The sequence below is a fragment of the Lampris incognitus genome, chromosome 9 (assembly GCF_029633865.1).
Source record: "Lampris incognitus isolate fLamInc1 chromosome 9, fLamInc1.hap2, whole genome shotgun sequence".
NCBI classification, from domain to species: domain Eukaryota; kingdom Metazoa; phylum Chordata; class Actinopteri; order Lampriformes; family Lampridae; genus Lampris; species Lampris incognitus.
Genome location: NC_079219.1, coordinates 44853562 through 44880129, shown reverse-complemented (window position 1 = coordinate 44880129; position 26568 = coordinate 44853562).

Genomic DNA, 26568 nt, shown 5'->3' with positions numbered 1-26568 from the left:
AAGCTAGCCCGTATTCATAACGCACTAAACCTTTTTATCGCGTTAAACGCCTTTTCTCGACAAGAAAAGCACAATTTCATCAAAAACAAACAAAACAAGAAAAATGAAACTATTCAACAAGTCTGCAACACGTCCTTAAGAGTTGCATGATATCACACAATGTCAAAGTGTAATTTCTCCAGTTCTGATCATTGTTTAGGTTGTTGGTAGCTTAGTCCAATGCCAAAACACAGTGAAATCTTTTTATGGCTTTAAACGCGTTTTCTCCTCGAGAGAAAAATGATTTCACTAAAAACGTTATAGTTTAAACATGCCTGTTGTACATGTGTGCAAACACTCAGAGCCTTAAGATAGGGGTTTCACCAATGTGTATTTTTTGGTGAGAAACCTTCTATTTCAAGGTTCTGTGCGTTTTCAGACAAGTACAATATGTATTTATAGTGTTTCTGAGGAAATCCCTCCTTTTAATGCATTTTCTCGCAGAAAATGAGTCTCTCGCCATGGGAACATGGCTTTTTTTGAAAAAGCATATTCTGGTCGAGAAATCGTGTTTTAAACAATAAAAACGAGTCCCGGCCTTATTTAGTTCACATTTTTACTTTTGGTAAGCTAGCCCGTATTCATAACGCACTAAACCTTTTTATCGCGTTAAACGCCTTTTCTCGACAAGAAAAGCACCATTTCATCAAAAACAAACAAAACAACAAAAAAGAATCTATTCAACAAGTCTGCAACACGTCCTTAAGAGTTGCATGATATCACACAATGTCAAAGTGTAATTTCTCCAGTTCTGATCATTGTTTAGGTTGTTGGTAGCTTAGACCAATGCCAAAACACAGTGAAATCTTTTTATGACTTTAAACGCGTTTTCTCCTCGAGAGAAAAATGATTTCACTAAAAACGTTATAGTTTAAACATGCCTGTTGTACATGTGTGCAAACACTCAGAGCCTTAAGATAGGGGTTTCACCAATGTGTTTTTTGGTGAGAAACCTTCTATTTCAAGGTTCTGTGCGTTTTCAGACAAGTACAATATATATTTATAGTGTTTCTGAGGAAATCCCTCCTTTTAATGCATTTTCTCGCAGAAAATGAGTCTCGCCATGGGAACATGGCTTTTTTGAAAAAGCATATTCTGGTCGAGAAATCGTGTTTTAAACAATGAGAACGACTCCCGGCCTTATTTAGTTCACATTTTTACTTTTGGTAAGCTAGCCCGTATTCATAACGCACTAAACCTTTTTATCGCGTTAAACGCCTTTTCTCGACAAGAAAAGCACAATTTCATCAAAAACAAACAAAACAAGAAAAATGAAACTATTCAACAAGTCTGCAACACGTCCTTAAGAGTTGCATGATATCACACAATGTCAAAGTGTAATTTCTCCAGTTCTGATCATTGTTTAGGTTGTTGGTAGCTTAGTCCAATGCCAAAACACAGTGAAATCTTTTTATGGCTTTAAACGCGTTTTCTCCTCGAGAGAAAAATGATTTCACTAAAAACGTTATAGTTTAAACATGCCTGTTGTACATGTGTGCAAACACTCAGAGCCTTAAGATAGGGGTTTCACCAATGTGTATTTTTTGGTGAGAAACCTTCTATTTCAAGGTTCTGTGCGTTTTCAGACAAGTACAATATGTATTTATAGTGTTTCTGAGGAAATCCCTCCTTTTAATGCATTTTCTCGCAGAAAATGAGTCTCTCGCCATGGGAACATGGCTTTTTTTGAAAAAGCATATTCTGGTCGAGAAATCGTGTTTTAAACAATAAAAACGAGTCCCGGCCTTATTTAGTTCACATTTTTACTTTTGGTAAGCTAGCCCGTATTCATAACGCACTAAACCTTTTTATCGCGTTAAACGCCTTTTCTCGACAAGAAAAGCACCATTTCATCAAAAACAAACAAAACAACAAAAAAGAATCTATTCAACAAGTCTGCAACACGTCCTTAAGAGTTGCATGATATCACACAATGTCAAAGTGTAATTTCTCCAGTTCTGATCATTGTTTAGGTTGTTGGTAGCTTAGACCAATGCCAAAACACAGTGAAATCTTTTTATGACTTTAAACGCGTTTTCTCCTCGAGAGAAACATGATTTCACTAAAAACGTTATAGTTTAAACATGCCTGTTGTACATGTGTGCAAACACTCAGAGCCTTAAGATAGGGGTTTCACCAATGTGTTTTTTGGTGAGAAACCTTCTATTTCAAGGTTCTGTGCGTTTTCAGACAAGTACAATATGTATGTATTGTGTTTCTGAGGAAATCCCTCCTTTTAATGCATTTTCTAGCAGAAAATGAGTCTCTCGCCATGGGAACATGGCTTTTTTTGAAAAAGCATATTCTGGTCGAGAAATCGTGTTTTAAACAATAAAAACGAGTCCCGGCCTTATTTAGTTCACATTTTTACTTTTGGTGAGCTAGCCCGTATTCATAACGCACTAAACCTTTTTATCGCGTTAAACGCCTTTTCTCGACAAGAAAAGCACCATTTCATCAAAAACAAACAAAACAACAAAAATGAATCTATTCAACAAGTCTGCAACACGTCCTTAAGAGTTGCATGATTTCACACAATGTCAATGTGTAATTTCTCCAATTCTGATTATTGTTTAGGTTGTTGGTAGCTTGGTCCAATGCCAAAACACAGTGAAATCTTTTTATGGCTTTAAACGCGTTTTCTCCTCGAGAGAAACATGATTTCACTAAAAACGTTATAGTTTAAACATGCCTGTTGTACATGTGTGCAAACACTCAGAGCCTTAAGATAGGGGTTTCACCAATGTGTTTTTTGGTGAGAAACCTTCTATTTCAAGGTTCTGTGCGTTTTCAGACAAGTACAATATGTATTTATAGTATTTCTGAGGAAATCCCTCCTTTTAATGCATTTTCTCGCAGAAAATGAGTCTCTCGCCATGGGAACATGGCTTTTTTTGAAAAAGCATATTCTGGTCGAGAAATCGTGTTTTAAACAATAAAAACTAGTCCCGGCCTTATTTAGTTCACATTTTTACTTTTGGTAAGCTAGCCCGTATTCATAACGCACTAAACCTTTTTATCGCGTTAAACGCCTTTTCTCGACAAGAAAAGCACCATTTCATCAAAAACAAACAAAACAACAAAAATGAATCTATTCAACAAGTCTGCAACACGTCCTTAAGAGTTGCATGATATCACACAATGTCAAAGTGTAATTTCTCCAGTTCTGATCATTGTTTAGGTTGTTGGTAGCTTAGACCAATGCCAAAACACAGTGAAATCTTTTTATGACTTTAAACGCGTTTTCTCCTCGAGAGAAACATGATTTCACCAAAAACGTTATAGTTTAAACATGCCTGTTGTACATGTGTGCAAACACTCAGAGCCCTTAAGATAGGGGTTTCACCAATGTGTTTTTTGGTGAGAAACCTTCTATTTCAAGGTTCTGTGCGTTTTCAGACAAGTACAATATGTATTTACAGTGTTTCTGAGGAAATCCCTCCTTTTAATGCATTTTCTCGCAGAAAATGAGTCTCTCGCCATGGGAACATGGCTTTTTTTGAAAAAGCATATTCTGGTCGAGAAATCGTGTTTTAAACAATAAAAACGAGTCCCGGCCTTATTTAGTTCACATTTTTACTTTTGGTAAGCTAGCCCGTATTCATAACGCACTAAACCTTTTTATCGCGTTAAACGCCTTTTCTCGACAAGAAAAGCACCATTTCATCAAAAACAAACAAAACAACAAAAATGAATCTATTCAACAAGTCTGCAACACGTCCTTAAGAGTTGCATGATATCACACAATGTCAAAGTGTAATTTCTCCAGTTCTGATCATTGTTTAGGTTGTTGGTAGCTTAGTCTAATGCCAAAACACAGTGAAATCTTTTTATGGCTTTAAACGCGTTTTCTCCTCGAGAGAAACATGATTTCACTAAAAACGTTATAGTTTAAACATGCCTGTTGTACATGTGTGCAAACACTCAGAGCCTTAAGATAGGGGTTTCACCAATGTGTTTTTTGGTGAGAAACCTTCTATTTCAAGGTTCTGTGCGTTTTCAGACAAGTACAATATGTATTTACAGTGTTTCTGAGGAAATCCCTCCTTTTAATGCATTTTCTCGCAGAAAATGAGTCTCTCGCCATGGGAACATGGCTTTTTTTGAAAAAGCATATTCTGGTCGAGAAATCGTGTTTTAAACAATAAAAACGAGTCCCGGCCTTATTTAGTTCACATTTTTACTTTTGGTAAGCTAGCCCGTATTCATAACGCACTAAACCTTTTTATCGCGTTAAACGCCTTTTCTCGACAAGAAAAGCACCATTTCATCAAAAACAAACAAAACAACAAAAATGAATCTATTCAACAAGTCTGCAACACGTCCTTAAGAGTTGCATGATATCACACAATGTCAAAGTGTAATTTCTCCAGTTCTGATCATTGTTTAGGTTGTTGGTAGCTTGGTCCAATGCCAAAACACAGTGAAATCTTTTTATGGCTTTAAACGCGTTTTCTCCTCGAGAGAAACATGATTTCACTAAAAACGTTATAGTTTAAACATGCCTGTTGTACATGTGTGCAAACACTCAGAGCCTTAAGATAGGGGTTTCACCAATGTGTTTTTTGGTGAGAAACCTTCTATTTCAAGGTTCTGTGCGTTTTCAGACAAGTACAATATGTATTTACAGTGTTTCTGAGGAAATCCCTCCTTTTAATGCATTTTCTCGCAGAAAATGAGTCTCTCGCCATGGGAACATGGCTTTTTTTGAAAAAGCATATTCTGGTCGAGAAATCGTGTTTTAAACAATAAAAACGAGTCCCGGCCTTATTTAGTTCACATTTTTACTTTTGGTAAGCTAGCCCGTATTCATAACGCACTAAACCTTTTTATCGCGTTAAACGCCTTTTCTCGACAAGAAAAGCACCATTTCATCAAAAACAAACAAAACAACAAAAATGAATCTATTCAACAAGTCTGCAACACGTCCTTAAGAGTTGCATGATATCACACAATGTCAAAGTGTAATTTCTCCAGTTCTGATCATTGTTTAGGTTGTTGGTAGCTTAGTCTAATGCCAAAACACAGTGAAATCTTTTTATGGCTTTAAACGCGTTTTCTCCTCGAGAGAAACATGATTTCACTAAAAACGTTATAGTTTAAACATGCCTGTTGTACATGTGTGCAAACACTCAGAGCCTTAAGATAGGGGTTTCACCAATGTGTTTTTTGGTGAGAAACCTTCTATTTCAAGGTTCTGTGCGTTTTCAGACAAGTACAATATGTATTTACAGTGTTTCTGAGGAAATCCCTCCTTTTAATGCATTTTCTCGCAGAAAATGAGTCTCTCGCCATGGGAACATGGCTTTTTTTGAAAAAGCATATTCTGGTCGAGAAATCGTGTTTTAAACAATAAAAACGAGTCCCGGCCTTATTTAGTTCACATTTTTACTTTTGGTAAGCTAGCCCGTATTCATAACGCACTAAACCTTTTTATCGCGTTAAACGCCTTTTCTCGACAAGAAAAGCACCATTTCATCAAAAACAAACAAAACAACAAAAATGAATCTATTCAACAAGTCTGCAACACGTCCTTAAGAGTTGCATGATATCACACAATGTCAAAGTGTAATTTCTCCAGTTGTGATCATTGTTTAGGTTGTTGGTAGCTTAGTCTAATGCCAAAACACAGTGAAATCTTTTTATGGCTTTAAACGCGTTTTCTCCTCGAGAGAAACATGATTTCACTAAAAACGTTATAGTTTAAACATGCCTGTTGTACATGTGTGCAAACACTCAGAGCCTTAAGATAGGGGTTTCACCAATGTGTTTTTTGGTGAGAAACCTTCTATTTCAAGGTTCTGTGCGTTTTCAGACAAGTACAATATGTATTTACAGTGTTTCTGAGGAAATCCCTCCTTTTAATGCATTTTCTCGCAGAAAATGAGTCTCTCGCCATGGGAACATGGCTTTTTTTGAAAAAGCATATTCTGGTCGAGAAATCGTGTTTTAAACAATAAAAACGAGTCCCGGCCTTATTTAGTTCACATTTTTACTTTTGGTAAGCTAGCCCGTATTCATAACGCACTAAACCTTTTTATCGCGTTAAACGCCTTTTCTCGACAAGAAAAGCACCATTTCATCAAAAACAAACAAAACAACAAAAATGAATCTATTCAACAAGTCTGCAACACGTCCTTAAGAGTTGCATGATATCACACAATGTCAAAGTGTAATTTCTCCAGTTCTGATCATTGTTTAGGTTGTTGGTAGCTTAGACCAATGCCAAAACACTGTGAAATCTTTTTATGACTTTAAACGCGTTTTCTCCTCGAGAGAAACATGATTTCACCAAAAACGTTATAGTTTAAACATGCCTGTTGTACATGTGTGCAAACACTCAGAGCCTTAAGATAGGGGTTTCACCAATGTGTTTTTTGGTGAGAAACCTTCTATTTCAAGGTTCTGTGCGTTTTCAGACAAGTACAATATGTATTTACAGTGTTTCTGAGGAAATCCCTCCTTTTAATGCATTTTCTCGCAGAAAATGAGTCTCTCGCCATGGGAACATGGCTTTTTTTGAAAAAGCATATTCTGGTCGAGAAATCGTGTTTTAAACAATAAAAACGAGTCCCGGCCTTATTTAGTTCACATTTTTACTTTTGGTAAGCTAGCCCGTATTCATAACGCACTAAACCTTTTTATCGCGTTAAACGCCTTTTCTCGACAAGAAAAGCACCATTTCATCAAAAACAAACAAAACAACAAAAATGAATCTATTCAACAAGTCTGCAACACGTCCTTAAGAGTTGCATGATATCACACAATGTCAAAGTGTAATTTCTCCAGTTCTGATCATTGTTTAGGTTGTTGGTAGCTTAGTCTAATGCCAAAACACAGTGAAATCTTTTTATGGCTTTAAACGCGTTTTCTCCTCGAGAGAAACATGATTTCACTAAAAACGTTATAGTTTAAACATGCCTGTTGTACATGTGTGCAAACACTCAGAGCCTTAAGATAGGGGTTTCACCAATGTGTTTTTTGGTGAGAAACCTTCTATTTCAAGGTTCTGTGCGTTTTCAGACAAGTACAATATGTATTTACAGTGTTTCTGAGGAAATCCCTCCTTTTAATGCATTTTCTCGCAGAAAATGAGTCTCTCGCCATGGGAACATGGCTTTTTTTGAAAAAGCATATTCTGGTCGAGAAATCGTGTTTTAAACAATAAAAACGAGTCCCGGCCTTATTTAGTTCACATTTTTACTTTTGGTAAGCTAGCCCGTATTCATAACGCACTAAACCTTTTTATCGCGTTAAACGCCTTTTCTCGACAAGAAAAGCACCATTTCATCAAAAACAAACAAAACAACAAAAATGAATCTATTCAACAAGTCTGCAACACGTCCTTAAGAGTTGCATGATATCACACAATGTCAAAGTGTAATTTCTCCAGTTCTGATCATTGTTTAGGTTGTTGGTAGCTTAGTCTAATGCCAAAACACAGTGAAATCTTTTTATGGCTTTAAACGCGTTTTCTCCTCGAGAGAAACATGATTTCACTAAAAACGTTATAGTTTAAACATGCCTGTTGTACATGTGTGCAAACACTCAGAGCCTTAAGATAGGGGTTTCACCAATGTGTTTTTTGGTGAGAAACCTTCTATTTCAAGGTTCTGTGCGTTTTCAGACAAGTACAATATGTATTTACAGTGTTTCTGAGGAAATCCCTCCTTTTAATGCATTTTCTCGCAGAAAATGAGTCTCTCGCCATGGGAACATGGCTTTTTTTGAAAAAGCATATTCTGGTCGAGAAATCGTGTTTTAAACAATAAAAACGAGTCCCGGCCTTATTTAGTTCACATTTTTACTTTTGGTAAGCTAGCCCGTATTCATAACGCACTAAACCTTTTTATCGCGTTAAACGCCTTTTCTCGACAAGAAAAGCACCATTTCATCAAAAACAAACAAAACAACAAAAATGAATCTATTCAACAAGTCTGCAACACGTCCTTAAGAGTTGCATGATTTCACACAATGTCAATGTGTAATTTCTCCAGTTCTGATCATTGTTTAGGTTGTTCGTAGCTTAGACCAATGCCAAAACACAGTGAAATCTTTTTATGACTTTAAACGCGTTTTCTCCTCGAGAGAAAAATGATTTCACTAAAAACGTTATAGTTTAAACATGCCTGTTGTACATGTGTGCAAACACTCAGAGCCTTAAGATAGGGGTTTCACCAATGTGTTTTTTGGTGAGAAACCTTCTATTTCAAGGTTCTGTGCGTTTTCAGACAAGTACAATATATATTTATAGTGTTTCTGAGGAAATCCCTCCTTTTAATGCATTTTCTCGCAGAAAATGAGTCTCTCGCCATGGGAACATGGCTTTTTTGAAAAAGCATATTCTGGTCGAGAAATCGTGTTTTAAACAATGAGAACGACTCCCGGCCTTATTTAGTTCACATTTTTACTTTTGGTAAGCTAGCCCGTATTCATAACGCACTAAACCTTTTTATCGCGTTAAACGCCTTTTCTCGACAAGAAAAGCACAATTTCATCAAAAACAAACAAAACAAGAAAAATGAAACTATTCAACAAGTCTGCAACACGTCCTTAAGAGTTGCATGATATCACACAATGTCAAAGTGTAATTTCTCCAGTTCTGATCATTGTTTAGGTTGTTGGTAGCTTAGTCCAATGCCAAAACACAGTGAAATCTTTTTATGGCTTTAAACGCGTTTTCTCCTCGAGAGAAAAATGATTTCACTAAAAACGTTATAGTTTAAACATGCCTGTTGTACATGTGTGCAAACACTCAGAGCCTTAAGATAGGGGTTTCACCAATGTGTATTTTTTGGTGAGAAACCTTCTATTTCAAGGTTCTGTGCGTTTTCAGACAAGTACAATATGTATTTATAGTGTTTCTGAGGAAATCCCTCCTTTTAATGCATTTTCTCGCAGAAAATGAGTCTCTCGCCATGGGAACATGGCTTTTTTTGAAAAAGCATATTCTGGTCGAGAAATCGTGTTTTAAACAATAAAAACGAGTCCCGGCCTTATTTAGTTCACATTTTTACTTTTGGTAAGCTAGCCCGTATTCATAACGCACTAAACCTTTTTATCGCGTTAAACGCCTTTTCTCGACAAGAAAAGCACCATTTCATCAAAAACAAACAAAACAACAAAAATGAATCTATTCAACAAGTCTGCAACACGTCCTTAAGAGTTGCATGATATCACACAATGTCAAAGTGTAATTTCTCCAGTTCTGATCATTGTTTAGGTTGTTGGTAGCTTAGACCAATGCCAAAACACAGTGAAATCTTTTTATGACTTTAAACGCGTTTTCTCCTCGAGAGAAACATGATTTCACTAAAAACGTTATAGTTTAAACATGCCTGTTGTACATGTGTGCAAATACTCAGAGCCTTAAGATAGGGGTTTCACCAATGTGTTTTTTGGTGAGAAACCTTCTATTTCAAGGTTCTGTGCGTTTTCAGACAAGTACAATATGTATTTATAGTGTTTCTGAGGAAATCCCTCCTTTTAATGCATTTTCTAGCAGAAAATGAGTCTCTCGCCATGGGAACATGGCTTTTTTTGAAAAAGCATATTCTGGTCGAGAAATCGTGTTTTAAACAATAAAAACGAGTCCCGGCCTTATTTAGTTCACATTTTTACTTTTGGTGAGCTAGCCCGTATTCATAACGCACTAAACCTTTTTATCGCGTTAAACGCCTTTTCTCGACAAGAAAAGCACCATTTCATCAAAAACAAACAAAACAACAAAAATGAATCTATTCAACAAGTCTGCAACACGTCCTTAAGAGTTGCATGATATCACACAATGTCAAAGTGTAATTTCTCCAGTTCTGATCATTGTTTAGGTTGTTGGTAGCTTAGACCAATGCCAAAACACAGTGAAATCTTTTTATGACTTTAAACGCGTTTTCTCCTCGAGAGAAACATGATTTCACCAAAAACGTTATAGTTTAAACATGCCTGTTGTACATGTGTGCAAACACTCAGAGCCCTTAAGATAGGGGTTTCACCAATGTGTTTTTTGGTGAGAAACCTTCTATTTCAAGGTTCTGTGCGTTTTCAGACAAGTACAATATGTATTTACAGTGTTTCTGAGGAAATCCCTCCTTTTAATGCATTTTCTCGCAGAAAATGAGTCTCTCGCCATGGGAACATGGCTTTTTTTGAAAAAGCATATTCTGGTCGAGAAATCGTGTTTTAAACAATAAAAACGAGTCCCGGCCTTATTTAGTTCACATTTTTACTTTTGGTAAGCTAGCCCGTATTCATAACGCACTAAACCTTTTTATCGCGTTAAACGCCTTTTCTCGACAAGAAAAGCACCATTTCATCAAAAACAAACAAAACAACAAAAATGAATCTATTCAACAAGTCTGCAACACGTCCTTAAGAGTTGCATGATATCACACAATGTCAAAGTGTAATTTCTCCAGTTCTGATCATTGTTTAGGTTGTTGGTAGCTTGGTCCAATGCCAAAACACAGTGAAATCTTTTTATGGCTTTAAACGCGTTTTCTCCTCGAGAGAAACATGATTTCACTAAAAACGTTATAGTTTAAACATGCCTGTTGTACATGTGTGCAAACACTCAGAGCCTTAAGATAGGGGTTTCACCAATGTGTTTTTTGGTGAGAAACCTTCTATTTCAAGGTTCTGTGCGTTTTCAGACAAGTACAATATGTATTTACAGTGTTTCTGAGGAAATCCCTCCTTTTAATGCATTTTCTCGCAGAAAATGAGTCTCTCGCCATGGGAACATGGCTTTTTTTGAAAAAGCATATTCTGGTCGAGAAATCGTGTTTTAAACAATAAAAACGAGTCCCGGCCTTATTTAGTTCACATTTTTACTTTTGGTAAGCTAGCCCGTATTCATAACGCACTAAACCTTTTTATCGCGTTAAACGCCTTTTCTCGACAAGAAAAGCACCATTTCATCAAAAACAAACAAAACAACAAAAATGAATCTATTCAACAAGTCTGCAACACGTCCTTAAGAGTTGCATGATATCACACAATGTCAAAGTGTAATTTCTCCAGTTCTGATCATTGTTTAGGTTGTTGGTAGCTTAGTCTAATGCCAAAACACAGTGAAATCTTTTTATGGCTTTAAACGCGTTTTCTCCTCGAGAGAAACATGATTTCACTAAAAACGTTATAGTTTAAACATGCCTGTTGTACATGTGTGCAAACACTCAGAGCCTTAAGATAGGGGTTTCACCAATGTGTTTTTTGGTGAGAAACCTTCTATTTCAAGGTTCTGTGCGTTTTCAGACAAGTACAATATGTATTTACAGTGTTTCTGAGGAAATCCCTCCTTTTAATGCATTTTCTCGCAGAAAATGAGTCTCTCGCCATGGGAACATGGCTTTTTTTGAAAAAGCATATTCTGGTCGAGAAATCGTGTTTTAAACAATAAAAACGAGTCCCGGCCTTATTTAGTTCACATTTTTACTTTTGGTAAGCTAGCCCGTATTCATAACGCACTAAACCTTTTTATCGCGTTAAACGCCTTTTCTCGACAAGAAAAGCACCATTTCATCAAAAACAAACAAAACAACAAAAATGAATCTATTCAACAAGTCTGCAACACGTCCTTAAGAGTTGCATGATATCACACAATGTCAAAGTGTAATTTCTCCAGTTCTGATCATTGTTTAGGTTGTTGGTAGCTTAGTCTAATGCCAAAACACAGTGAAATCTTTTTATGGCTTTAAACGCGTTTTCTCCTCGAGAGAAACATGATTTCACTAAAAACGTTATAGTTTAAACATGCCTGTTGTACATGTGTGCAAACACTCAGAGCCTTAAGATAGGGGTTTCACCAATGTGTTTTTTGGTGAGAAACCTTCTATTTCAAGGTTCTGTGCGTTTTCAGACAAGTACAATATGTATTTACAGTGTTTCTGAGGAAATCCCTCCTTTTAATGCATTTTCTCGCAGAAAATGAGTCTCTCGCCATGGGAACATGGCTTTTTTTGAAAAAGCATATTCTGGTCGAGAAATCGTGTTTTAAACAATAAAAACGAGTCCCGGCCTTATTTAGTTCACATTTTTACTTTTGGTAAGCTAGCCCGTATTCATAACGCACTAAACCTTTTTATCGCGTTAAACGCCTTTTCTCGACAAGAAAAGCACCATTTCATCAAAAACAAACAAAACAACAAAAATGAATCTATTCAACAAGTCTGCAACACGTCCTTAAGAGTTGCATGATATCACACAATGTCAAAGTGTAATTTCTCCAGTTCTGATCATTGTTTAGGTTGTTGGTAGCTTAGACCAATGCCAAAACACTGTGAAATCTTTTTATGACTTTAAACGCGTTTTCTCCTCGAGAGAAACATGATTTCACCAAAAACGTTATAGTTTAAACATGCCTGTTGTACATGTGTGCAAACACTCAGAGCCTTAAGATAGGGGTTTCACCAATGTGTTTTTTGGTGAGAAACCTTCTATTTCAAGGTTCTGTGCGTTTTCAGACAAGTACAATATGTATTTACAGTGTTTCTGAGGAAATCCCTCCTTTTAATGCATTTTCTCGCAGAAAATGAGTCTCTCGCCATGGGAACATGGCTTTTTTTGAAAAAGCATATTCTGGTCGAGAAATCGTGTTTTAAACAATAAAAACGAGTCCCGGCCTTATTTAGTTCACATTTTTACTTTTGGTAAGCTAGCCCGTATTCATAACGCACTAAACCTTTTTATCGCGTTAAACGCCTTTTCTCGACAAGAAAAGCACCATTTCATCAAAAACAAACAAAACAACAAAAATGAATCTATTCAACAAGTCTGCAACACGTCCTTAAGAGTTGCATGATATCACACAATGTCAAAGTGTAATTTCTCCAGTTCTGATCATTGTTTAGGTTGTTGGTAGCTTAGTCTAATGCCAAAACACAGTGAAATCTTTTTATGGCTTTAAACGCGTTTTCTCCTCGAGAGAAACATGATTTCACTAAAAACGTTATAGTTTAAACATGCCTGTTGTACATGTGTGCAAACACTCAGAGCCTTAAGATAGGGGTTTCACCAATGTGTTTTTTGGTGAGAAACCTTCTATTTCAAGGTTCTGTGCGTTTTCAGACAAGTACAATATGTATTTACAGTGTTTCTGAGGAAATCCCTCCTTTTAATGCATTTTCTCGCAGAAAATGAGTCTCTCGCCATGGGAACATGGCTTTTTTTGAAAAAGCATATTCTGGTCGAGAAATCGTGTTTTAAACAATAAAAACGAGTCCCGGCCTTATTTAGTTCACATTTTTACTTTTGGTAAGCTAGCCCGTATTCATAACGCACTAAACCTTTTTATCGCGTTAAACGCCTTTTCTCGACAAGAAAAGCACCATTTCATCAAAAACAAACAAAACAACAAAAATGAATCTATTCAACAAGTCTGCAACACGTCCTTAAGAGTTGCATGATATCACACAATGTCAAAGTGTAATTTCTCCAGTTCTGATCATTGTTTAGGTTGTTGGTAGCTTGGTCCAATGCCAAAACACAGTGAAATCTTTTTATGGCTTTAAACGCGTTTTCTCCTCGAGAGAAACATGATTTCACTAAAAACGTTATAGTTTAAACATGCCTGTTGTACATGTGTGCAAACACTCAGAGCCTTAAGATAGGGGTTTCACCAATGTGTTTTTTGGTGAGAAACCTTCTATTTCAAGGTTCTGTGCGTTTTCAGACAAGTACAATATGTATTTACAGTGTTTCTGAGGAAATCCCTCCTTTTAATGCATTTTCTCGCAGAAAATGAGTCTCTCGCCATGGGAACATGGCTTTTTTTGAAAAAGCATATTCTGGTCGAGAAATCGTGTTTTAAACAATAAAAACGAGTCCCGGCCTTATTTAGTTCACATTTTTACTTTTGGTAAGCTAGCCCGTATTCATAACGCACTAAACCTTTTTATCGCGTTAAACGCCTTTTCTCGACAAGAAAAGCACCATTTCATCAAAAACAAACAAAACAACAAAAATGAATCTATTCAACAAGTCTGCAACACGTCCTTAAGAGTTGCATGATTTCACACAATGTCAATGTGTAATTTCTCCAGTTCTGATCATTGTTTAGGTTGTTCGTAGCTTAGACCAATGCCAAAACACAGTGAAATCTTTTTATGGCTTTAAACGCGTTTTCTCCTCGAGAGAAACATGATTTCACTAAAAACGTTATAGTTTAAACATGCCTGTTGTACATGTGTGCAAACACTCAGAGCCTTAAGATAGGGGTTTCACCAATGTGTTTTTTGGTGAGAAACCTTCTATTTCAAGGTTCTGTGCGTTTTCAGACAAGTACAATATATATTTATAGTGTTTCTGAGGAAATCCCTCCTTTTAATGCATTTTCTCGCAGAAAATGAGTCTCGCCATGGGAACATGGCTTTTTTGAAAAAGCATATTCTGGTCGAGAAATCGTGTTTTAAACAATGAGAACGACTCCCGGCCTTATTTAGTTCACATTTTTACTTTTGGTAAGCTAGCCCGTATTCATAACGCACTAAACCTTTTTATCGCGTTAAACGCCTTTTCTCGACAAGAAAAGCACAATTTCATCAAAAACAAACAAAACAAGAAAAATGAAACTATTCAACAAGTCTGCAACACGTCCTTAAGAGTTGCATGATATCACACAATGTCAAAGTGTAATTTCTCCAGTTCTGATCATTGTTTAGGTTGTTGGTAGCTTAGTCCAATGCCAAAACACAGTGAAATCTTTTTATGGCTTTAAACGCGTTTTCTCCTCGAGAGAAAAATGATTTCACTAAAAACGTTATAGTTTAAACATGCCTGTTGTACATGTGTGCAAACACTCAGAGCCTTAAGATAGGGGTTTCACCAATGTGTATTTTTTGGTGAGAAACCTTCTATTTCAAGGTTCTGTGCGTTTTCAGACAAGTACAATATGTATTTATAGTGTTTCTGAGGAAATCCCTCCTTTTAATGCATTTTCTCGCAGAAAATGAGTCTCTCGCCATGGGAACATGGCTTTTTTTGAAAAAGCATATTCTGGTCGAGAAATCGTGTTTTAAACAATAAAAACGAGTCCCGGCCTTATTTAGTTCACATTTTTACTTTTGGTAAGCTAGCCCGTATTCATAACGCACTAAACCTTTTTATCGCGTTAAACGCCTTTTCTCGACAAGAAAAGCACCATTTCATCAAAAACAAACAAAACAACAAAAATGAATCTATTCAACAAGTCTGCAACACGTCCTTAAGAGTTGCATGATATCACACAATGTCAAAGTGTAATTTCTCCAGTTCTGATCATTGTTTAGGTTGTTGGTAGCTTAGTCTAATGCCAAAACACAGTGAAATCTTTTTATGGCTTTAAACGCGTTTTCTCCTCGAGAGAAACATGATTTCACTAAAAACGTTATAGTTTAAACATGCCTGTTGTACATGTGTGCAAACACTCAGAGCCTTAAGATAGGGGTTTCACCAATGTGTTTTTTGGTGAGAAACCTTCTATTTCAAGGTTCTGTGCGTTTTCAGACAAGTACAATATGTATTTACAGTGTTTCTGAGGAAATCCCTCCTTTTAATGCATTTTCTCGCAGAAAATGAGTCTCTCGCCATGGGAACATGGCTTTTTTTGAAAAAGCATATTCTGGTCGAGAAATCGTGTTTTAAACAATAAAAACGAGTCCCGGCCTTATTTAGTTCACATTTTTACTTTTGGTAAGCTAGCCCGTATTCATAACGCACTAAACCTTTTTATCGCGTTAAACGCCTTTTCTCGACAAGAAAAGCACCATTTCATCAAAAACAAACAAAACAACAAAAATGAATCTATTCAACAAGTCTGCAACACGTCCTTAAGAGTTGCATGATATCACACAATGTCAAAGTGTAATTTCTCCAGTTCTGATCATTGTTTAGGTTGTTGGTAGCTTAGTCTAATGCCAAAACACAGTGAAATCTTTTTATGGCTTTAAACGCGTTTTCTCCTCGAGAGAAACATGATTTCACTAAAAACGTTATAGTTTAAACATGCCTGTTGTACATGTGTGCAAACACTCAGAGCCTTAAGATAGGGGTTTCACCAATGTGTTTTTTGGTGAGAAACCTTCTATTTCAAGGTTCTGTGCGTTTTCAGACAAGTACAATATGTATTTACAGTGTTTCTGAGGAAATCCCTCCTTTTAATGCATTTTCTCGCAGAAAATGAGTCTCTCGCCATGGGAACATGGCTTTTTTTGAAAAAGCATATTCTGGTCGAGAAATCGTGTTTTAAACAATAAAAACGAGTCCCGGCCTTATTTAGTTCACATTTTTACTTTTGGTAAGCTAGCCCGTATTCATAACGCACTAAACCTTTTTATCGCGTTAAACGCCTTTTCTCGACAAGAAAAGCACCATTTCATCAAAAACAAACAAAACAACAAAAATGAATCTATTCAACAAGTCTGCAACACGTCCTTAAGAGTTGCATGATTTCACACAATGTCAATGTGTAATTTCTCCAGTTCTGATCATTGTTTAGGTTGTTCGTAGCTTAGACCAATGCCAAAACACAGTGAAATCTTTTTATGGCTTTAAACGCGTTTTCTCCTCGAGAGAAACATGATTTCACTAAAAACGTTATAGTTTAAACATGCCTGTTGTACATGTGTGCAAACACTCAGAGCCTTAAGATAGGGGTTTCACCAATGTGTTTTTTGGTGAGAAACCTTCTATTTCAAGGTTCTGTGCGTTTTCAGACAAGTACAATATATATTTATAGTGTTTCTGAGGAAATCCCTCCTTTTAATGCATTTTCTCGCAGAAAATGAGTCTCGCCATGGGAACATGGCTTTTTTGAAAAAGCATATTCTGGTCGAGAAATCGTGTTTTAAACAATGAGAACGACTCCCGGCCTTATTTAGTTCACATTTTTACTTTTGGTAAGCTAGCCCGTATTCATAACGCACTAAACCTTTTTATCGCGTTAAACGCCTTTTCTCGACAAGAAAAGCACAATTTCATCAAAAACAAACAAAACAAGAAAAATGAAACTATTCAACAAGTCTGCAACACGTCCTTAAGAGTTGCATGATATCACACAATGTCAAAGTGTAATTTCTCCAGTTCTGATCATTGTTTAGGTTGTTGGTAGCTTAGTCCAATGCCAAAACACAGTGAAATCTTTTTATGGCTTTAAACGCGTTTTCTCCTCGAGAGAAAAATGATTTCACTAAAAACGTTATAGTTTAAACATGCCTGTTGTACATGTGTGCAAACACTCAGAGCCTTAAGATAGGGGTTTCACCAATGTGTATTTTTTGGTGAGAAACCTTCTATTTCAAGGTTCTGTGCGTTTTCAGACAAGTACAATATGTATTTATAGTGTTTCTGAGGAAATCCCTCCTTTTAATGCATTTTCTCGCAGAAAATGAGTCTCTCGCCATGGGAACATGGCTTTTTTTGAAAAAGCATATTCTGGTCGAGAAATCGTGTTTTAAACAATAAAAACGAGTCCCGGCCTTATTTAGTTCACATTTTTACTTTTGGTAAGCTAGCCCGTATTCATAACGCACTAAACCTTTTTATCGCGTTAAACGCCTTTTCTCGACAAGAAAAGCACCATTTCATCAAAAACAAACAAAACAACAAAAATGAATCTATTCAACAAGTCTGCAACACGTCCTTAAGAGTTGCATGATATCACACAATGTCAAAGTGTAATTTCTCCAGTTCTGATCATTGTTTAGGTTGTTGGTAGCTTAGTCTAATGCCAAAACACAGTGAAATCTTTTTATGGCTTTAAACGCGTTTTCTCCTCGAGAGAAACATGATTTCACTAAAAACGTTATAGTTTAAACATGCCTGTTGTACATGTGTGCAAACACTCAGAGCCTTAAGATAGGGGTTTCACCAATGTGTTTTTTGGTGAGAAACCTTCTATTTCAAGGTTCTGTGCGTTTTCAGACAAGTACAATATGTATTTACAGTGTTTCTGAGGAAATCCCTCCTTTTAATGCATTTTCTCGCAGAAAATGAGTCTCTCGCCATGGGAACATGGCTTTTTTTGAAAAAGCATATTCTGGTCGAGAAATCGTGTTTTAAACAATAAAAACGAGTCCCGGCCTTATTTAGTTCACATTTTTACTTTTGGTAAGCTAGCCCGTATTCATAACGCACTAAACCTTTTTATCGCGTTAAACGCCTTTTCTCGACAAGAAAAGCACCATTTCATCAAAAACAAACAAAACAACAAAAATGAATCTATTCAACAAGTCTGCAACACGTCCTTAAGAGTTGCATGATATCACACAATGTCAAAGTGTAATTTCTCCAGTTCTGATCATTGTTTAGGTTGTTGGTAGCTTAGTCTAATGCCAAAACACAGTGAAATCTTTTTATGGCTTTAAACGCGTTTTCTCCTCGAGAGAAACATGATTTCACTAAAAACGTTATAGTTTAAACATGCCTGTTGTACATGTGTGCAAACACTCAGAGCCTTAAGATAGGGGTTTCACCAATGTGTTTTTTGGTGAGAAACCTTCTATTTCAAGGTTCTGTGCGTTTTCAGACAAGTACAATATGTATTTACAGTGTTTCTGAGGAAATCCCTCCTTTTAATGCATTTTCTCGCAGAAAATGAGTCTCTCGCCATGGGAACATGGCTTTTTTTGAAAAAGCATATTCTGGTCGAGAAATCGTGTTTTAAACAATAAAAACGAGTCCCGGCCTTATTTAGTTCACATTTTTACTTTTGGTAAGCTAGCCCGTATTCATAACGCACTAAACCTTTTTATCGCGTTAAACGCCTTTTCTCGACAAGAAAAGCACCATTTCATCAAAAACAAACAAAACAACAAAAATGAATCTATTCAACAAGTCTGCAACACGTCCTTAAGAGTTGCATGATATCACACAATGTCAAAGTGTAATTTCTCCAGTTCTGATCATTGTTTAGGTTGTTGGTAGCTTAGTCTAATGCCAAAACACAGTGAAATCTTTTTATGGCTTTAAACGCGTTTTCTCCTCGAGAGAAACATGATTTCACTAAAAACGTTATAGTTTAAACATGCCTGTTGTACATGTGTGCAAACACTCAGAGCCTTAAGATAGGGGTTTCACCAATGTGTTTTTTGGTGAGAAACCTTCTATTTCAAGGTTCTGTGCGTTTTCAGACAAGTACAATATGTATTTACAGTGTTTCTGAGGAAATCCCTCCTTTTAATGCATTTTCTCGCAGAAAATGAGTCTCTCGCCATGGGAACATGGCTTTTTTTGAAAAAGCATATTCTGGTCGAGAAATCGTGTTTTAAACAATAAAAACGAGTCCCGGCCTTATTTAGTTCACATTTTTACTTTTGGTAAGCTAGCCCGTATTCATAACGCACTAAACCTTTTTATCGCGTTAAACGCCTTTTCTCGACAAGAAAAGCACCATTTCATCAAAAACAAACAAAACAACAAAAATGAATCTATTCAACAAGTCTGCAACACGTCCTTAAGAGTTGCATGATATCACACAATGTCAAAGTGTAATTTCTCCAGTTCTGATCATTGTTTAGGTTGTTGGTAGCTTAGTCTAATGCCAAAACACAGTGAAATCTTTTTATGGCTTTAAACGCGTTTTCTCCTCGAGAGAAACATGATTTCACTAAAAACGTTATAGTTTAAACATGCCTGTTGTACATGTGTGCAAACACTCAGAGCCTTAAGATAGGGGTTTCACCAATGTGTTTTTTGGTGAGAAACCTTCTATTTCAAGGTTCTGTGCGTTTTCAGACAAGTACAATATGTATTTACAGTGTTTCTGAGGAAATCCCTCCTTTTAATGCATTTTCTCGCAGAAAATGAGTCTCTCGCCATGGGAACATGGCTTTTTTTGAAAAAGCATATTCTGGTCGAGAAATCGTGTTTTAAACAATAAAAACGAGTCCCGGCCTTATTTAGTTCACATTTTTACTTTTGGTAAGCTAGCCCGTATTCATAACGCACTAAACCTTTTTATCGCGTTAAACGCCTTTTCTCGACAAGAAAAGCACCATTTCATCAAAAACAAACAAAACAACAAAAATGAATCTATTCAACAAGTCTGCAACACGTCCTTAAGAGTTGCATGATTTCACACAATGTCAATGTGTAATTTCTCCAGTTCTGATCATTGTTTAGGTTGTTCGTAGCTTAGACCAATGCCAAAACACAGTGAAATCTTTTTATGGCTTTAAACGCGTTTTCTCCTCGAGAGAAACATGATTTCACTAAAAACGTTATAGTTTAAACATGCCTGTTGTACATGTGTGCAAACACTCAGAGCCTTAAGATAGGGGTTTCACCAATGTGTTTTTTGGTGAGAAACCTTCTATTTCAAGGTTCTGTGCGTTTTCAGACAAGTACAATATATATTTATAGTGTTTCTGAGGAAATCCCTCCTTTTAATGCATTTTCTCGCAGAAAATGAGTCTCGCCATGGGAACATGGCTTTTTTGAAAAAGCATATTCTGGTCGAGAAATCGTGTTTTAAACAATGAGAACGACTCCCGGCCTTATTTAGTTCACATTTTTACTTTTGGTAAGCTAGCCCGTATTCATAACGCACTAAACCTTTTTATCGCGTTAAACGCCTTTTCTCGACAAGAAAAGCACAATTTCATCAAAAACAAACAAAACAAGAAAAATGAAACTATTCAACAAGTCTGCAACACGTCCTTAAGAGTTGCATGATATCACACAATGTCAAAGTGTAATTTCTCCAGTTCTGATCATTGTTTAGGTTGTTGGTAGCTTAGTCCAATGCCAAAACACAGTGAAATCTTTTTATGGCTTTAAACGCGTTTTCTCCTCGAGAGAAAAATGATTTCACTAAAAACGTTATAGTTTAAACATGCCTGTTGTACATGTGTGCAAACACTCAGAGCCTTAAGATAGGGGTTTCACCAATGTGTATTTTTTGGTGAGAAACCTTCTATTTCAAGGTTCTGTGCGTTTTCAGACAAGTACAATATGTATTTATAGTGTTTCTGAGGAAATCCCTCCTTTTAATGCATTTTCTCGCAGAAAATGAGTCTCTCGCCATGGGAACATGGCTTTTTTTGAAAAAGCATATTCTGGTCGAGAAATCGTGTTTTAAACAATAAAAACGAGTCCCGGCCTTATTTAGTTCACATTTTTACTTTTGGTAAGCTAGCCCGTATTCATAACGCACTAAACCTTTTTATCGCGTTAAACGCCTTTTCTCGACAAGAAAAGCACCATTTCATCAAAAACAAACAAAACAACAAAAATGAATCTATTCAACAAGTCTGCAACACGTCCTTAAGAGTTGCATGATATCACACAATGTCAAAGTGTAATTTCTCCAGTTCTGATCATTGTTTAGGTTGTTGGTAGCTTAGTCTAATGCCAAAACACAGTGAAATCTTTTTATGGCTTTAAACGCGTTTTCTCCTCGAGAGAAACATGATTTCACTAAAAACGTTATAGTTTAAACATGCCTGTTGTACATGTGTGCAAACACTCAGAGCCTTAAGATAGGGGTTTCACCAATGTGTTTTTTGGTGAGAAACCTTCTATTTCAAGGTTCTGTGCGTTTTCAGACAAGTACAATATGTATTTACAGTGTTTCTGAGGAAATCCCTCCTTTTAATGCATTTTCTCGCAGAAAATGAGTCTCTCGCCATGGGAACATGGCTTTTTTTGAAAAAGCATATTCTGGTCGAGAAATCGTGTTTTAAACAATAAAAACGAGTCCCGGCCTTATTTAGTTCACATTTTTACTTTTGGTAAGCTAGCCCGTATTCATAACGCACTAAACCTTTTTATCGCGTTAAACGCCTTTTCTCGACAAGAAAAGCACCATTTCATCAAAAACAAACAAAACAACAAAAATGAATCTATTCAACAAGTCTGCAACACGTCCTTAAGAGTTGCATGATATCACACAATGTCAAAGTGTAATTTCTCCAGTTCTGATCATTGTTTAGGTTGTTGGTAGCTTAGTCTAATGCCAAAACACAGTGAAATCTTTTTATGGCTTTAAACGCGTTTTCTCCTCGAGAGAAACATGATTTCACTAAAAACGTTATAGTTTAAACATGCCTGTTGTACATGTGTGCAAACACTCAGAGCCTTAAGATAGGGGTTTCACCAATGTGTTTTTTGGTGAGAAACCTTCTATTTCAAGGTTCTGTGCGTTTTCAGACAAGTACAATATGTATTTACAGTGTTTCTGAGGAAATCCCTCCTTTTAATGCATTTTCTCGCAGAAAATGAGTCTCTCGCCATGGGAACATGGCTTTTTTTGAAAAAGCATATTCTGGTCGAGAAATCGTGTTTTAAACAATAAAAACGAGTCCCGGCCTTATTTAGTTCACATTTTTACTTTTGGTAAGCTAGCCCGTATTCATAACGCACTAAACCTTTTTATCGCGTTAAACGCCTTTTCTCGACAAGAAAAGCACCATTTCATCAAAAACAAACAAAACAACAAAAATGAATCTATTCAACAAGTCTGCAACACGTCCTTAAGAGTTGCATGATTTCACACAATGTCAATGTGTAATTTCTCCAGTTCTGATCATTGTTTAGGTTGTTCGTAGCTTAGACCAATGCCAAAACACAGTGAAATCTTTTTATGACTTTAAACGCGTTTTCTCCTCGAGAGAAAAATGATTTCACTAAAAACGTTATAGTTTAAACATGCCTGTTGTACATGTGTGCAAACACTCAGAGCCTTAAGATAGGGGTTTCACCAATGTGTTTTTTGGTGAGAAACCTTCTATTTCAAGGTTCTGTGCGTTTTCAGACAAGTACAATATATATTTATAGTGTTTCTGAGGAAATCCCTCCTTTTAATGCATTTTCTCGCAGAAAATGAGTCTCGCCATGGGAACATGGCTTTTTTGAAAAAGCATATTCTGGTCGAGAAATCGTGTTTTAAACAATGAGAACGACTCCCGGCCTTATTTAGTTCACATTTTTACTTTTGGTAAGCTAGCCCGTATTCATAACGCACTAAACCTTTTTATCGCGTTAAACGCCTTTTCTCGACAAGAAAAGCACAATTTCATCAAAAACAAACAAAACAAGAAAAATGAAACTATTCAACAAGTCTGCAACACGTCCTTAAGAGTTGCATGATATCACACAATGTCAAAGTGTAATTTCTCCAGTTCTGATCATTGTTTAGGTTGTTGGTAGCTTAGTCCAATGCCAAAACACAGTGAAATCTTTTTATGGCTTTAAACGCGTTTTCTCCTCGAGAGAAAAATGATTTCACTAAAAACGTTATAGTTTAAACATGCCTGTTGTACATGTGTGCAAACACTCAGAGCCTTAAGATAGGGGTTTCACCAATGTGTATTTTTTGGTGAGAAACCTTCTATTTCAAGGTTCTGTGCGTTTTCAGACAAGTACAATATGTATTTATAGTGTTTCTGAGGAAATCCCTCCTTTTAATGCATTTTCTCGCAGAAAATGAGTCTCTCGCCATGGGAACATGGCTTTTTTTGAAAAAGCATATTCTGGTCGAGAAATCGTGTTTTAAACAATAAAAACGAGTCCCGGCCTTATTTAGTTCACATTTTTACTTTTGGTAAGCTAGCCCGTATTCATAACGCACTAAACCTTTTTATCGCGTTAAACGCCTTTTCTCGACAAGAAAAGCACCATTTCATCAAAAACAAACAAAACAACAAAAATGAATCTATTCAACAAGTCTGCAACACGTCCTTAAGAGTTGCATGATATCACACAATGTCAAAGTGTAATTTCTCCAGTTCTGATCATTGTTTAGGTTGTTGGTAGCTTAGACCAATGCCAAAACACAGTGAAATCTTTTTATGACTTTAAACGCGTTTTCTCCTCGAGAGAAACATGATTTCACTAAAAACGTTATAGTTTAAACATGCCTGTTGTACATGTGTGCAAATACTCAGAGCCTTAAGATAGGGGTTTCACCAATGTGTTTTTTGGTGAGAAACCTTCTATTTCAAGGTTCTGTGCGTTTTCAGACAAGTACAATATGTATTTATAGTGTTTCTGAGGAAATCCCTCCTTTTAATGCATTTTCTAGCAGAAAATGAGTCTCTCGCCATGGGAACATGGCTTTTTTTGAAAAAGCATATTCTGGTCGAGAAATCGTGTTTTAAACAATAAAAACGAGTCCCGGCCTTATTTAGTTCACATTTTTACTTTTGGTGAGCTAGCCCGTATTCATAACGCACTAAACCTTTTTATCGCGTTAAACGCCTTTTCTCGACAAGAAAAGCACCATTTCATCAAAAACAAACAAAACAACAAAAATGAATCTATTCAACAAGTCTGCAACACGTCCTTAAGAGTTGCATGATATCACACAATGTCAAAGTGTAATTTCTCCAGTTCTGATCATTGTTTAGGTTGTTGGTAGCTTAGACCAATGCCAAAACACAGTGAAATCTTTTTATGACTTTAAACGCGTTTTCTCCTCGAGAGAAACATGATTTCACCAAAAACGTTATAGTTTAAACATGCCTGTTGTACATGTGTGCAAACACTCAGAGCCCTTAAGATAGGGGTTTCACCAATGTGTTTTTTGGTGAGAAACCTTCTATTTCAAGGTTCTGTGCGTTTTCAGACAAGTACAATATGTATTTACAGTGTTTCTGAGGAAATCCCTCCTTTTAATGCATTTTCTCGCAGAAAATGAGTCTCTCGCCATGGGAACATGGCTTTTTTTGAAAAAGCATATTCTGGTCGAGAAATCGTGTTTTAAACAATAAAAACGAGTCCCGGCCTTATTTAGTTCACATTTTTACTTTTGGTAAGCTAGCCCGTATTCATAACGCACTAAACCTTTTTATCGCGTTAAACGCCTTTTCTCGACAAGAAAAGCACCATTTCATCAAAAACAAACAAAACAACAAAAATGAATCTATTCAACAAGTCTGCAACACGTCCTTAAGAGTTGCATGATATCACACAATGTCAAAGTGTAATTTCTCCAGTTCTGATCATTGTTTAGGTTGTTGGTAGCTTAGTCTAATGCCAAAACACAGTGAAATCTTTTTATGGCTTTAAACGCGTTTTCTCCTCGAGAGAAACATGATTTCACTAAAAACGTTATAGTTTAAACATGCCTGTTGTACATGTGTGCAAACACTCAGAGCCTTAAGATAGGGGTTTCACCAATGTGTTTTTTGGTGAGAAACCTTCTATTTCAAGGTTCTGTGCGTTTTCAGACAAGTACAATATGTATTTACAGTGTTTCTGAGGAAATCCCTCCTTTTAATGCATTTTCTCGCAGAAAATGAGTCTCTCGCCATGGGAACATGGCTTTTTTTGAAAAAGCATATTCTGGTCGAGAAATCGTGTTTTAAACAATAAAAACGAGTCCCGGCCTTATTTAGTTCACATTTTTACTTTTGGTAAGCTAGCCCGTATTCATAACGCACTAAACCTTTTTATCGCGTTAAACGCCTTTTCTCGACAAGAAAAGCACCATTTCATCAAAAACAAACAAAACAACAAAAATGAATCTATTCAACAAGTCTGCAACACGTCCTTAAGAGTTGCATGATATCACACAATGTCAAAGTGTAATTTCTCCAGTTCTGATCATTGTTTAGGTTGTTGGTAGCTTGGTCCAATGCCAAAACACAGTGAAATCTTTTTATGGCTTTAAACGCGTTTTCTCCTCGAGAGAAACATGATTTCACTAAAAACGTTATAGTTTAAACATGCCTGTTGTACATGTGTGCAAACACTCAGAGCCTTAAGATAGGGGTTTCACCAATGTGTTTTTTGGTGAGAAACCTTCTATTTCAAGGTTCTGTGCGTTTTCAGACAAGTACAATATGTATTTACAGTGTTTCTGAGGAAATCCCTCCTTTTAATGCATTTTCTCGCAGAAAATGAGTCTCTCGCCATGGGAACATGGCTTTTTTTGAAAAAGCATATTCTGGTCGAGAAATCGTGTTTTAAACAATAAAAACGAGTCCCGGCCTTATTTAGTTCACATTTTTACTTTTGGTAAGCTAGCCCGTATTCATAACGCACTAAACCTTTTTATCGCGTTAAACGCCTTTTCTCGACAAGAAAAGCACCATTTCATCAAAAACAAACAAAACAACAAAAATGAATCTATTCAACAAGTCTGCAACACGTCCTTAAGAGTTGCATGATATCACACAATGTCAAAGTGTAATTTCTCCAGTTCTGATCATTGTTTAGGTTGTTGGTAGCTTAGACCAATGCCAAAACACAGTGAAATCTTTTTATGACTTTAAACGCGTTTTCTCCTCGAGAGAAACATGATTTCACCAAAAACGTTATAGTTTAAACATGCCTGTTGTACATGTGTGCAAACACTCAGAGCCTTAAGATAGGGGTTTCACCAATGTGTTTTTTGGTGAGAAACCTTCTATTTCAAGGTTCTGTGCGTTTTCAGACAAGTACAATATGTATTTACAGTGTTTCTGAGGAAATCCCTCCTTTTAATGCATTTTCTCGCAGAAAATGAGTCTCTCGCCATGGGAACATGGCTTTTTTTGAAAAAGCATATTCTGGTCGAGAAATCGTGTTTTAAACAATAAAAACGAGTCCCGGCCTTATTTAGTTCACATTTTT